We start from the raw sequence: 15,542 nt of genomic DNA, 5'->3' as shown, positions 1-15,542 counted from the left end.
GAACTATTTAGAAGAAGCGAGAAGGAGGAACAATCTAATCTTCTTTGGTGTTGAAGAGCAACTGAAACAACAATTTTGGGACATGTATGTAGCGACAGTGAATGTGTACTGGGAGTGATTAGGTATTCATATTGGAAATGAACAAGTGAAAGAAGTGTATAGTTGGAAAACGGAAATATTAGGCCCATTTTGGTCAGGGTAGCAAACCGGATGATTGAGAAGAAGATCATAGATTGTAAGAAAGCATTCAAAGACTCGAGTATTAGTATACAGGAAGATTTTGAATAAGAGGTGAGATGTAGAATGAAGGTGTTAGTACCGTTTATGAAAGCAGCTAGGAAAAATGGGCATTATGCAAAATTAATTAACGATAAATTCAAAATTAGTGGAGATTTATTCGATGTCGAATTTTGTTTAGAAATCTTGAATGATTCGACAAATGAAGAGAATATAAATGAAAGAAAAATAATAGAGATAAAGGAGAGAGTATGAGGATTGTAAATAAAAGTGTAAGGAATAGAAAAAGTGAAGTTGCGGAAGGCATGAGGCCAGTGACACAGGAGATTGCGATGGAAGGATGTCGGAAGAAATCATCAATGTCAGAAAATTCCACGCCGGCGACGTCATCAGCAGAGACCGGATTTTAAAGGGAAAATTTTTCATAAAAAAGGAAAAAAAAGGGAAAGCTATAACCGAAAAAAGGCCTTCAGAAAGGCCTATATTACTCCCCAAAACACACTTCAGCACATTCATGGATACACATCACACACACAATCTTACATTTATTTCTTCACAACATGAGGAAAGTATTGTATTTGATATAGTCAAAAAAAGACTTCAAATAGGACTATATTATTCCCACAAAAGGGTGCTATTTTAATTGCGAACATACTTCAGCACATTCATGGATACACATAGCACACACACAAACATTTATTTATCGCTTCACAACATAAGAAAAGTGTTGTATTTGATCACATTCAACATTTCAATATGTTTCAATATGATTCTACGTCTTTCAATGCAGAATGTCTTTATAAACAGAAAATGACCGCTCAACATCAATTGAACCTGAGGTGAAAATTTTATTTTTATCCTGAACTCTTTATTAGTTTTTCAATGTCTGGAATCAGAAGAAGAGCGATATTTGTTTTTGCTTGCTCAGGAAGTTATAGGCCTATCGGAAAAATATAGGAACATTACTTAATGTTTGCAATATTCTGTCAAAAAAGGACCAAAATAAGAGAGATTTTTAAAAAAGGGGGAAAAAAGGGAATATGGACTAAAAAAGAGGAAAAGAAGGGAAGTCAAAACCACATAATTTGGTCGGTGGAAGATAGTTTTGAACATCGTAATTAATTATTTCATGTTTCGTATTGAAATAAAAAAAAGAAGGATTCCCTTTAAAATCCGGTATCTAGTCATCAGGGAGACGACCAGCAATGACATCATCCCAAGGCCATGTCAGAATTGCGAAGTTGCAGAAAAGTGGAGAAATAAGCAAAGTATCAGATGGTAACATAGGTGGAGAACTTGGATTTGGAAGACAGAAGGTGGGAGAGAAGAATGGTGAAACAATGAAAGAAGAGGGAAGTGAAACAAGTGCGTGGAGTAGAAGGGTAAGTTCGGAAAGTGTTAATCGAGTTAGGAGTGTGGAACGAGGGGGCAATAGGAAAGGAAAAACAGTATATAATTTGAGAAAATGGTGTATTAATGGGAAGAAATAATAGCAGGGTTGGTTATATAATGTAAAAATGGATTTGAAAGGATGCACTTTGTCAACGTTATGGAATTGTTTTAAGACCAAGTTATAAATGAGCCGTTCAGAGCAAAAGTGGTGTAAATAAAAATTGGGTAATGAGTTTTAAAGTAAAAATTCTGTAAAATACAGCACAAAGTAGCAGTTAATATGTCCTTCGTGCTATTCACCGACTACTAATAGTATAAATAAACTGAATATTAATTGCTACCTTGCGCTGTATTTTACAGAATGCTTACTTTAACTCTCATTACCACTTCTGCTCTAAACGGCTCAAATCAAGTGGAACCAATGTTCTAGGGTACATGTGTTAACACATTTTCGACGGTGAATTTAATAATTGCTTATGTTTTTTTTTTTAAATTGACAACCTACGAGTAATCTTTTGTGTTCGAAACCCGTACTACCTCCAACACTTCACCTCAATTATTTTACTATTTCATATGGTAGATGATAATGAGAGAAGGCGGAGAGTGTTGGTGGGAAGACAAAGGGAAACGGAAGTACCCTGAGAAAATCCTCTGCAACGTCTGCTTTGTCCACCACAAATTCCACCACGACCTGGCCGGGGATCGAAAACTTGTGCTGGTACAGATTTCAGTTTCTTTAAAACCTGTCCTATACTGCAAGGAATTTCTGTATTTATTTTTGGTAGCAAGCCTTGCCATTATTATTCGTTGGTCTGTCCATACTGATATTTCTGTTGACATCTGACATCCGGTTTTAAATTATCTGCCCACCTACACAGAGCGGAGATATTCTGGACATCATGCGCATGAGAAGGCATTCAATTCCAAGGAGATGGCAGTCTCATGCAAGCTTTGTTGAACACCACTGCTCATACAGTATTTGCTACATGTGCTATATTATGCAGTGTGCTAAGAAACAAAATATTTAGGAATAAATTGAACCAATTAACCTTCTAAGGATTGGGTGGGATGTTTTGACAACCCAGTCGCAGTTTTCTTAATTGGAATGGAATGGAATTTAACTGAGGGGGGGACGGATGGCTCAGCACTGAGACCTATTGAGATCTACTGCGCCAATTCTCGATATGGAATGAGTTGCGTGCCACAGATCCTCTACGCGCACCGCCCTAACCACATGACTCCCTTAACGACCGGTCCCTACAGCCGACAGAATCCATATACCATTCCTGCTTCGGCAAATTCCGAGGCGGTCCGAGGCGAAACTCCTCCCCCGCGTAGGTCCGCCTCGGGTGCCATTGCAGAAGCCATCCAACGTCGCTGAACTACATTTCATGGAGGCCGGTCGAGAGAGTCAGCAGCTTCGGAGTTTTCTTAATTAAGACACATTAAAGGCTCTTATGTAATTATATTTTTTATTGTGTCAGAGTTGTTTTATGTTTTCATATGCCAACCTTAAAAATACGCAATTAATTTATTTTCTTAAAAAACACATAACTAGTAAATGGGGGTGCTGAAACTCCCAACTTACTCTTTACTGTCCTTTCTAATTATTTTTATTTAATAGTGTTTTGTAGATTATTCATGTTGGTGCTCATATCCTGTATTGTATTAGTTACAATGCATAGCAGTGTGAAGAGAAACAATGCCGAAAGCTTCTTTAATTCGTTCCTTGCTAGTGGATTGTAATGATCTTATTTACGACGGGAAAATATTTTTTGTCGTTTATATAACGAACAAATAAGAATTAGATATTTCCTTTGTTACAGCTGGCAAGCTGGTAACTAATTTATTAGTTTTCAGTGGTGTTCTCAGACTATTTAAGGCTAACACCCGGCCACAAATTAGCCTAAGTCTATTTTTAAGAAATGTAAAATCGTAGACCTTTCCTTTTTTGGAGTTACAAAAATTATTGATGATAATAATAATAATAATAATAATAATAATAATAATAATTATTATTATTATTATTATTATTATTATTAATATTATTATTTGTTAAGGAGGTTAGGCTATACAGTTATTCGAACCTCAATTTGAAGGAAAATTAAATCAATTAAAACTATACATTCCGAATCATACCTACTAAACCCATCCATCCTTTCAGATTTCACAAAGGAGAAAATCTCACATTAAGCAGCATGTAAATGGCGCAGGACACGCAGGCAAAGCTAAATAAAACAATTTCCCGAAACAAACTCTGTTGACTCAAACTTCCGCGAGTTCGGCAACAATTAATGATTTCAATTCAGATATTTGCACGGCATTCATAGCAGCCAATATTCCATGGAACACGCTGCAAAACCAGGTCTTCTGTAAATTTTTGGAAAAGTACTGTCAAAAACCCATTCCATCTGAGTCCACACTCAGGAAGACAAATCTGGATATCGAGTATCACAAAACACTTGCTGCAACAGGGAGGACATAGGATTAACGTCAATGAATTATTTATATGTCTAAATATTTGTTTTTTTAATATTGCTACGTCATTTTGATGGAAACTTATCACAATAAATATTTTATTACATTATTTGGGTAGGTATCGACGAGATAACATTATAGTCATACAGAAAAAAGTAAAAATACATTCATGCATAACTAATCGTTTCATGGCCCATTTTAGATACCAAACAAAAATTTTTTCTCGGCTGAAAATAAAGAATATTGCCTAATTACATCATTTTGTAACCTATTTTAGGTGTATAAAACGTCAATTTCTCATGCCTAAAATTCTGAGATCTAATAATAACACATGTAAAAAATTTGATCCCCCTATGATAAGAGGTTTGCATTTTATTAATATCTTAATAAAATATTGTATCACTTTATATAGGAAGTCCCTTGCAACACAGTTTACATTGTTATCAACTGCCATTTATTTATATGATTCTTTATATACATTGGAATAAACATTACTACAGCGTTTTTCTGTATAGTGAATCGGTAAACTACTAGGCATTTTAGATAATTAATAATATTTCCATTTTTTATTCTTTTATAATAAAACATTCTAGTAATTTACTGATTGATTGTACAGCGAAATCCTATAGTAAGTTTTGATACAATGTATATAAGGATCCATATAAGTAAATATCAGTTAAGAATAATGTAAATTGTGGCGCAAGAGACTTTATATACAGCGATTCAATATTTTAATGAAATACTAATAAAATGCAAACGACTTATCAAAGGCGAATGAAATTTTGTGCATTTGCCATTATTAGCCAGATATACCAGTCAGCAACATTTCGTGTATCCAGCTTCAAAACTACGGTATTATTGACTTCACTTTTGTAAACCCTTAATAATATGGAATTTGGAAATTTCAGTATAGTATTTTCTTAACAGCGGCGCTACCTTATGCTCCTTCTCATTAGAAGTACGAATAGATTATTGAAGACCTAACTTACTAAAGGGGCTAAGTGCCAAAAACAAGCTTCTGAGATATCAATGAAAAACATACTGCTAAACGCATGATAAGACTTTCAATACTACTTTCGACGCAAGAATGAGTCACTACGTGAACTACGACAGTACCCGTTTAGTGTGATATGCTTATATACAGCGTGGAAGTGCAGATGAAAAGAGACGACAGGGTACACTTATATGAATAGAAAACTTATATTACGTTTTGTGATTAAATTTCATTTCGTTTCATTTCATTTATTATATTCCATAGAACTTACATTAGGAATAAAGCCTTAAGATGTGGAACAAGTCAAAATTTTACAAGATGTCAATTACAATTTTTCCAATTTTTTTTACAATTTTTTCAATTTTTTTACAATTTTTACAATTTTACAATTTTCTACAATTTTTTGGAGAGATGTAGTGAGATGAGGTGAGGCCTGAGGATTCGGCAAAAGATTACCTGACATTCGCCTTATGGTTGGGGAAAACCTGGGAAAAAAACTAAACCAGGTAAAAAGACCAAACGGGGGTAAATTCACGGTTAATTGGAAAATTAAGTTGGAAGCTTCAACAGTCTGGCAACATCGCCGCTAACACACTCTTCTCTCTTCTCGTGATACAGATATAAGATGTCAACGAAATCAGGTTTGTCTTCCTAGATTGCCTAGGTGAACTGTACATCCCACGTCCCTCTCTGGCTACGACGTTGTAATCTGTTCGCGTCGTTCAGTGGCTTGAAATGAGTGGGTTTTCAATTAAATTTACATGAAAATCGTCCACGCTTTTGAATACGCCAGAGGAATAAATTATTCTTTATTAGACTGTTCTACCAATATCGACATAAATCACAATCCTACTAGCAATATTTACCGAATAAGTGGGTGTTAACATTTGAAAAAAAAAAGCTTTTTTTCTGAAAAAAAAAACTATGAACTTTCTCCCAATAATGGTATCACATATTTTTGTTACAAAAAACATGAGCTATTTACTCTGAAAATCTGCAGGTTATTTCATTAGCACCTGTATATGTACTGTACCTCCCTTAGATTGAATAAAATGAAATTTGAAATACTGGCGCTTATCCCTTTTGGAAAGTTAGGTTTTCAATTATCAACAGTAATCTCACTAGACGTTTTGATTTATCTAGAGAAAATCAAAACTCGAGTGGGATTTAACTGACTATTACTCGATTAGAAGAAAGTATATAAAGATTAGAAATAACGAAATACTCCAATACAATAAAATATTAATTGACTTACGAAAATACAACTGTCTTCAAATGTATTATTGTACCATCTCAACATTACAAATATTACGCTAGATGCATGCTAGATGGCAGTAGTGAGCAATGCCTTCTCGTCGAGAAGTTCTCGATCTATATACACGATGGCAATGTTAATAGTCAAGAAGGCTTTGTTGATTCAGTTTCATTTTTATTAAAATCAACATTCCACTTCAGTTATCCGAATCCCAGTAATCAACGTCAATTGACAGATGATTTTCAATAAATCTTAATATTAAACAATCTCTGATACGTGACTACCCATAATATTGTGACAGCGACGTGAGATTCGAACTCACGACCAGCGTCCCGCAAGAAAGCAGATCGCGCGGAGCACGGTGGAATGGCGCGCGGCGAAGAGGGGAAAGGGCCAGCGCGGCGAGAGAGTGGAGCGAGAGTGCGCGCGCATCTGGTGCTGGTAGAGAGGAGAGGGCTCTGGCTTTTTCTGGAGTGCCATCTCTAGAGACGCGTGGAACCTTCGAGGCTACGTCGCTGTGGTTATAAATTAAGGACGCGAAGGAACGACAGCAGTTTTCAGTTTTTCAGTTATTCAGTCAGTGAGAAAGCCAGAGCAAGGAAGCCAATCTTGTGTACCGGAGTTCGACTCGAGTGTGCGTCCGCAACTGCGTCAGCAGCCGAAGGCCTGAGTTCGAGTGCAGTGGACCGCAGTTGGAGGGACCCGAGTTCGAGTACAGTGAACTGTCTCTGAAGGTCTGTGGTTCGAGATACTGTGAACTCGAGTGACTGAGATAGAAGAACTGTGAACTGAGAACTGGTAGTTCTGATTTGTAAATAGTGCTTTGTAAATATTAGTTAAGATTAACAGTTCATTGTTGTGCGTAATAGTCCAAGTAAATTGTCATTGTCGTCGGTGGAGTGCTATAACGAATACTGTGTTGAGTGAAGATCCAATTGTTGACGAGAGCGTTTAAGGTGAATTGTAGAAAGGAATTATTGTTGTGACGAATAAATTACATTGTTGTTACTAATAAAATCCACAATATCATATAGCAGAAGCTATAACATAACCTAACTAATATACACAAGTGTTAGAAAAGTTTTAATTAACGACGATGACATAAAAATAAATATGAATAATTTTAAAAAGGAATAATTATTGAATGTACAATTTTCAAATTTGAATGTGGTTGGTGGTTCAATTGATGTTATATTGGACGTGTGCGTAATAGAAGTGGAACTCGTTGATTTAGGCCTACATGGTGTATTCAACTTATTCAGGATTTCCGAATGGTGCTCTTCATTTATTTGTAAATCGGATTTCGGAAGATGCATAGGTATGAGCAGTGATTTTTATTAATTCTTGTTCTTGAATGCCAATGCGAGTCATATTTGAAACTGCTGTGCATCGACTGGAGTGGTTCGTAATTTTATATATATATATATATATATATATATATATATATATATTTTTTTTTTTTTTGACGTCCATACCAGCGCAGTTTCAAATGTTGGCAAACAAAGAAACAAATGCTAGGGACGCGATAAAATTAAACAAATGCTAGGGACGCGATAAAATTAAACAAATGCTAGGGACGTGATAAAATTGTGCGAAGAGCAGCCATGATTGGTTGAAATACGTCCTTTCGTACCGTTTTATTGGTCAAAAGTAGTATGACGTAGTAAGAGTGTAATAGTCACTGTAAAGCAAGTCGGAATGCAATATTAATATTATTTTTATAATGATAAGCATCTAAAATCGCCGGAAAAGGCTTAAATTCAAATGTTTTTTTATTTAGTTATTTAACGATGCTGTATCAACTAATAGGTTATTTAGCGTCGATGAGATTGGTGATAGCGAGATGATATTTGGCGAGATGAGGCCGAGCATTCGCCATAGATTACTCTGGTATTCACCCTATGGTTTGGGAAAACTTCGGAAAAAAACCCAACCAGGTAATCAGCCCAAGCGGGGATCGAACCCGCGCCCGAGCGTAACTTCAGATCGGCAGGTAAGCGCCTTAACCGACTGAGCTACGCCGGTGACTTTATATGTGTATTTCTCATCGCTTTTGATGTCGGTTATTTAACAATGCTGTATCAACTTCGCTGCTATCTTGCGTCAATGGAATTGGTAATAGCGAGATTATGTTTAGCAAAATGAGTCCTAGGATACGCCATAAAATTAGCGGACAATGACCTTAGAATTGGGAAATAACTCTGAAGAAACTAAACCAGAAAACCAGCTCATTTAAGATACGAACTCACGGTCGAATGTAGCCTCGCAGGACGAGTCCAGCTCGCTACCCCTGTACTACGCTGGTATCGATTTCAAATGTTTTCGAGAATGTTATTAACATGCATTTTGGATTGGCATATAAACGCAGTATCTAGTTTCTGGTAAGAACCTGCGATCCTACTGACGCTGTATAACTCTGCTGATGAAAGGGTTATCAACAAATAATGAAAATAAATAGTGAATAAACAAATAAAATATACACAGAATTTTGGACGGCGCGCCGTATGTAGGCCTACTGACAAACACTGTGGAGATTCCAGCCAGCGACGGCGGGCCGAGTGGAAGTCCTGCTTCAGCGTGACAGTGCGATTACTGATTTAGACTTGCAGGCAGCTATTCGATCGGTATTGGAGTCAATTACAGCTGAAGTCCACGGGGGGTGGGATGGTGCAGAATTCATTAATTCTCAAGTGCGTTCGTAAGCAAAATTACAGCCCGTTACCCGCTCTAATCACTCTGCCTGTCCGTCAATACTTCAATCGTTAATTTAACGACTATTTCACAGTTATCAGAACCGCCAGAAAGTCCCACTTTCAAACCCGAAGTCCCAGGTTCAAATACCAAAATTCCAACGTTGTGTTAGTTTAGGCATTACTCTGGGAAAAATTCAGATCTTGCAGAGAATATCGGTTGCAGTGTACCTACTGCCACCATTCCACAATTTCGCTATATTTCCGCTTTATGGTATGTATGTATGTATGTATGTATGTATGTATGTATGTATGCATGTACTCATTCATTCATACTTCTCTGTCCAAGGGCAGGTCTTCCACTGCAAACCCAACATTCTCCCATTATTCCTGTTTTCTGCCTTCCTCTTAGTCCCCACATACGACCCATGTATCTTAATGTTTTCTATCATCTGGTATCTTCTTCTGCCCCTAACTTTTCTCCCGTTCAACTTTTTTTCCAGTGCATCCTTCAGTAGGCAGTTTGTTCTCGGCCAGTGGTCCAACCAATTCCTTTCTCTCTTCCTGATGAGTTTCAGCATCATTCTTTCTTCACTCACTCTTTCCAACACTGTTTCATTTCTTATTCTGTCTGTCCATTTTACACGCTCTATTCTTCTCCATATCCACACTTCAAACGCTTCAAGTCGCTTCTTGTCACTTCGTCGTAATGTCCATTTTTCTGCCTCATACAGTGCCACACTCTACACAAATCATTGCACTAATCTTTTCATTAGATATTTTTCCAGTGGTCTGCAGAAGATGGTTATGTATGTATGTATGTATGTATGTATGTATGTATGTATGTATGTATGTATGTATGTATGTATGTATGTATGTATGTATGCATGCATGCATGTATGTATGTATGTATGCATGCATGTATGTATGTATGTATGTATTTTTTTAAATATTAGTTGAACGGCATGTCCCATTACAATAAAGGTAATACTACATGCCTTGCTACCTGTATGTTTATAATATAACACATTATGTCTCGTTTCTGTCACTCTCTAGGCGTATGTAAGTCTGTTATTCTGTTGTGAAAATTTGAGTCTTTCATTATATCTATTGCCTACTCTTATCTATCCTAGATTAAATTATCCTACGTTTACTCGTCTAAATTTATAACATTGACATAGTTTATGAATGTGTGCGCATGTTCTTGCATTATTTTAAGCTTTGTGAAAGTCCACTTGCCAGTTTTCCTTAACATTTCCCGCTGGAACGCTAGTCTTTCTTTGTCAAATTTCGGGCACTCGAAAAGGAGGTGGTCGACGGTCTGTTCCTCTGCTCCACACGTACACGACGGGTTGTCCCTCAGCTTGAATCTGTATAAGTAAGCACCGGTTTTTCCATGTCCAGTTAGAAAAGTTGTGACCTTTCCATTCAGTGGAATGTTAACGCGTAACCTCTCTTTTACACTGGGGAAATGTATGTATTTATGTACAGTGTCTATCATCCTTATTCGTACATATCTAATTTAAACTAAGAAGACAACATTATGTACAAAATAATTATACTCATATACTAATAGTAGTGTACTATGCTTTAAAACCATTTCTTAGAACGTTAATTTACAACCAGTTTTTATTTTAAACTCTAATTAACAAAAATATTAATAAATACATTACTTTGAAAGTAAAACTGTATGTCATTTATATTCGTACACTTGAGTAATTTTGACTTATTCGGGGGTGCCGTGCCTTAATGGTAACTGCGAGTGTGCATTACCGCGTGCTCTAGGGTTTGTTTTGCTTCAGCAGCCAGTTCTGTTCAAAATGGGCAAGTCGAAGGAACTCAGTGCCCAGCTAAAGAATACGATAGTTAGACTGGCTCTTAAAGGTTATTCTTTACGGAAAATAGGCAATATAGTAAACAAAAGTCATTCCACGATACAATACGTGGTTAATAAATTCAAATACCGTGGATTTACTGCAAATCAGAAGAGAAAACCAAAAGAAAAAATACTAAATGAGAGGGAAAAATGATTTAAAATAAGACAGATAAAATCAAATCCACGGTTAAGTGTGCCGAAACCACGTTCTCTCATGACAAAAACCACAAGGAAGACTGTTAGTGTAACGACGGTGCGACGTGTCCTATATAAATATGGATTTCATGGTAGAAGGATAAGAAAAAGGCCCTTTGTAAGTATAAAAAATCGAGCTTTAAGAATTAAATTGCCTAAAGTTCATGTAAATTAGGAGCAAGAATTTTGGGACAGTGATGAGAACAAGATTAATCTTTTCGGATCCGATGGTGCCCATAGAGTGTGGAAAAAGAAGGATGAGGCCGATAAAGTGGATAACAGTCTTCCCACTGTGAAACATGGAGGTGGCGTCATAATGATTTGGTGCTATAAGTCCTCGAAAGGAGTGAGTAACATCGACTTAATTGATGCAATTATGGACAATGTGGTCTATAACAACATCTTGAAAAATAATGTCAAGAAAAGTGCAATAAAATGGATTTTCCGTCTGTCTACATTTTCCAACAAGACAACGACAGCAAACATACGGCCGAAATGAACAAACACTGGTTGATATGGAACGTCCCGAAACAATTCCATACTCCTCCTCAATCACCCGATCTGAATCCCATCAAGCATTTGTGGTCCAAACTTAAGGAAAATATACATAAAATACAATTTCGTCCAAAGAACACCTCAAAACTGTTGTGCTGGAAGAATGGCGAAATTTCACTCCGCATCAATATAAAACGTTGGTAAATTCCATGCAGAGAAGGTGTCAGGCAGTGATCAAAGCCAGAGGATATATAACTAGGTATTAGAACGTAATTGTTTATGTTATTCATGTATAGTTATTTAATTTTGTTACTAACTGTACGAATACAAATGACAGGTAGAGAAATTATACATTTTGTTAAATTTCGTTTATTTAAGTGTTTATGGTATATATGGAATTTACTTTTTGTTTTATTTGTATTCATAATGCTACTGAACAGAATTTTCAAAGAGAAATGTAATACTTTCATTTCATGTGTCTTTTATCACCAAAGTTGTTACATATTTTCACCTGTACGAATAAGGCTGATAGACACTGTATGTATGTATGTATGTATGTATGTATTATGTATGTATTTTACTTTTATTTTAGTAAGTTATTTTACGACGCTTTATCAACATCTTAGGTTATTTAGCGTCTGAATGAGATGAAGGTGATAATGCCGGTGAAATGAATCCAGGGTCCAGCACCGAAAGTTACCCAGCATTTGCTCATATTGGGTTGAGGGAAAACCCCGGAAAATCCTCAACCATGTAACTTGTGTCAACGGGAATCGAACCCGGGCCACCTGGTTTCGCGGCCAGACGCGCTAGCCGTTACTCCACAGGTGTGGACTGTATGTATGTATGTATGTATGTATGTATGTATGTATGTATGTATATATTACATTAGTATGGTAATATAAAACCACCAATAGATTATAACTTCTGAATCAGAATGGTAACGAATTAATATCGATGGCTCAGAACGAGACTGTTCTAAGTCCAACTTTTTATAAGAAAGAAAACTGTGTTTCGTTGTGTTCCAGTTCTTGTCTGCATATGAATCGCACAAAATTGTAAACATTCCTCTCCATAAGGTTGCTATGAAACTATTCCAAATTGTTTCATGCAGCTTTGAATGTCAGGAGCTTAAAATAGCTCTCCTGAAAAAATAGTAAAATGGACTTGGAACAGTCTGGTTCTGGGCCATCGATATGTCATTGAGTTTTAAGAACAGTTCACAAAGCAGTATATGGACAAAAAATTTTTACTAAAACAAGTAAAAAGCAATGTAAGTATCTTATTAGCGAATTCTTGCACCAAATTTACTTCAGAAACATGTATATAACATGGGACAAATATTTAAAACATTGTTATGCAATACATACACAGCTTTGGTGGAATAATCAGGTAGTTCCATGTGATTAAAATAATGATATGTGACGCAGGGATTATAATACATTTCTATTTTCTAAGTTAAGTACTTCTAAATATCTCATTACATGAAATATGAAAGTTCTGAATTCATAGTAGAGACCATGAATTTTTAAAACAGTTCTTTTTTAAATGTCTCGGAATGTTCTAATATGGAGCTACCTGGTTCTTTCACCAAACCATTCAATTTGTGTTCTTGCGGTGCGTAATTCTTTGGACAGAAGAAAGTGTCAAAGATTTTAATCACTGAAGGAAATGTAGATGATGAATTATATCTGCAAAACCATTTGAATGAAAGTGCTATCATCACTTTCGCAGTCGATCTAAGCAGAAGTGTCTGCTTTTTCAAGCCAAGCAGACGACAACACGACGGTCGCCAATAGAGCGACCTAGATTCGTCTTCAAAGACACAGCCAGAACTTCCAACCAAACTTTCGTAACAATAATTACATCAACAGAACCATTCCACGAGCAAGAAAGATCCAGTAAAAGTTCTTCAGTATAATAAAACACACATTTCCTGTCACACACATCAGTGAAATGTATTTTCTTATAAAATATGAGGATTTCTATGGGTCGGTGAGTAAAGCTGCTTGAAATATGGTTGAAGTGGGAACTAAATTCGTAAACACATCTTCTAGTGCCGCAATATGACACTTAAAACAAGACATGAGCCTTGGCACTTTGACGCACGCTTACCTGATAATTTCAGTGAGTGCACGTATCGAAATTAGACAATTCGCTTTCGGCTTACAGTATATGTAGCTAAAATCAGTCCCAATTTGAATGTAAACGTTGACGAACACATAGAAAGTATTGTCACCAATGCCCATAAATAATTCCTTCGTCAATATACAATGATTAAATAATTTGTTAAATGTTTAATTCATTTTCATTAATTCACCATTATCATTTATTCAGTTGATTTGACTTGAATACGTCTATATGCAAGGTACAATGCAGACTTCTGTGTAACGCTGGTAAAATAACGCGACAATAAGAGTTGCACAAAGCTTATAGCTTAGCAAAGCTAGGTATACGCCAGAAAGTTAAAACGTAGTATAAAATATATAGAGAATAAAGATATTTGAGAATGTAAGTTGTTTTATTGTAAACCGACTACAATAATTTTTATTACAGGTTTAAACAATGAATACCTGAAATTTTACTAGAATGACAGTGATTATATGCTCGACTCTCTTAAACGATAGGAGTTAGAGCCACATATATTGGTTAGGAAATGTATAACATTTTACGGGCTATCAGAATCACTTTTCAGATTATCTGTAGCACAAATACCTTTCCGTTAATAAATATGATAAGGGGATACTCAAAACCTGAAAATTGAATTTTGGTATCATATGAAGTAATTTTTTATGCATGGAAATGGATGTCTTAGGATGTCTACTTTGACTTTCAATAATTATTTAGCAAAATTCAAATAGCAAATGTGTAAAAAATATCATTTGTGTGTGCAATTGGGGGGGGGGTGCACATTTGTGAAAGTTAATGCCTCTTTCCCTAAAATATTCAATTTTACAAATTCAAAGCATAACTTTTCATAATGAATATTAACCAATTTCAATCACATTTTACAATGGAAATAACTCATTATTATTATTATTATTATTATTATTATTATTATTATTATTATTATTATTATTTTTTTAACATCATCATTAAGCCGCCGGGGCGCTTGCCATAATTACCTGGTTGAGTTTTTTGCTAGGTTTTCCCCAACCATAAGACGAATATCAGGTAACCTGCGGCGAATCCTCGGCTTCATCTCGCTATCATCAATACCATCGATTCTAAAAAACTTAGTACTTGTTACAGCGTTGTTAAATAAAAAAATAATCATGATTATTATTATTCATAATACATATTTTATGCAACTATTCTGTAAATATTAAAGCGCATCATTTACAACTTATATCTAAAAAACTAATCTCGAGACAGAGCGTATTTACAAGTTTTCTTTCAAATAGTACGAACCTGCAGAAAAGTATATTCTATTATCCATGTGCTAAAAAGGATAAATGTTCATCTTCCCTCTTGCTTAAAAAAGTCCCTTGTGCAGACCCTTGTATTTCCCTATTTTGACTATGCTGACATTTCACTGACTGACCTTTCCAGCGACAACAAAACGAAACTTCAACGTGCTCATAATTTGTGTGTACGTTTTGTAAGCAACGTTCGTAAATACGATCACATTACCCCATCCCTGGAAGCAATAGGTTGACTTAAACTAGATAAGAAAAGAAATTTACATTCACTTCTCCTTCTCTTCGAAATCTTGAACTCTTCTATTCCTTCGTACCTGTCGTCTCGCTTCACTTACCTTTCTTCCCACCACAATCTGAACACACGCTCTCGCCATGAAACAGTACTAACAATACCATCCCATCGCACCTCCTCATACTCATCCTCTTTCACAATAGCCCTGCCAAGACTCTGGAATTCGTTACCTGCTAGCATCAGGGACTGTCGAAATAAAATTCAATTCAAACGCAA

General features: G+C 35.9%; 1 protein-coding gene across 4 annotated transcripts in view; it reads right to left on the bottom strand.

The window, feature by feature from the left end:
• CaMKI (Calcium/calmodulin-dependent protein kinase I) overlaps positions 1 to 15,542 on the bottom strand; it is a 940,598-nt gene that overhangs the window by 124,250 nt on the left and 800,806 nt on the right. The window lies entirely within an intron of this gene.

The sequence above is a fragment of the Periplaneta americana genome, chromosome 10 (assembly GCF_040183065.1).
Source record: "Periplaneta americana isolate PAMFEO1 chromosome 10, P.americana_PAMFEO1_priV1, whole genome shotgun sequence".
NCBI classification, from domain to species: domain Eukaryota; kingdom Metazoa; phylum Arthropoda; class Insecta; order Blattodea; family Blattidae; genus Periplaneta; species Periplaneta americana.
The sequence above is the reverse complement of the archived record's forward strand: the minus strand, read 5'-3'. Positions and strand labels throughout refer to the sequence as shown.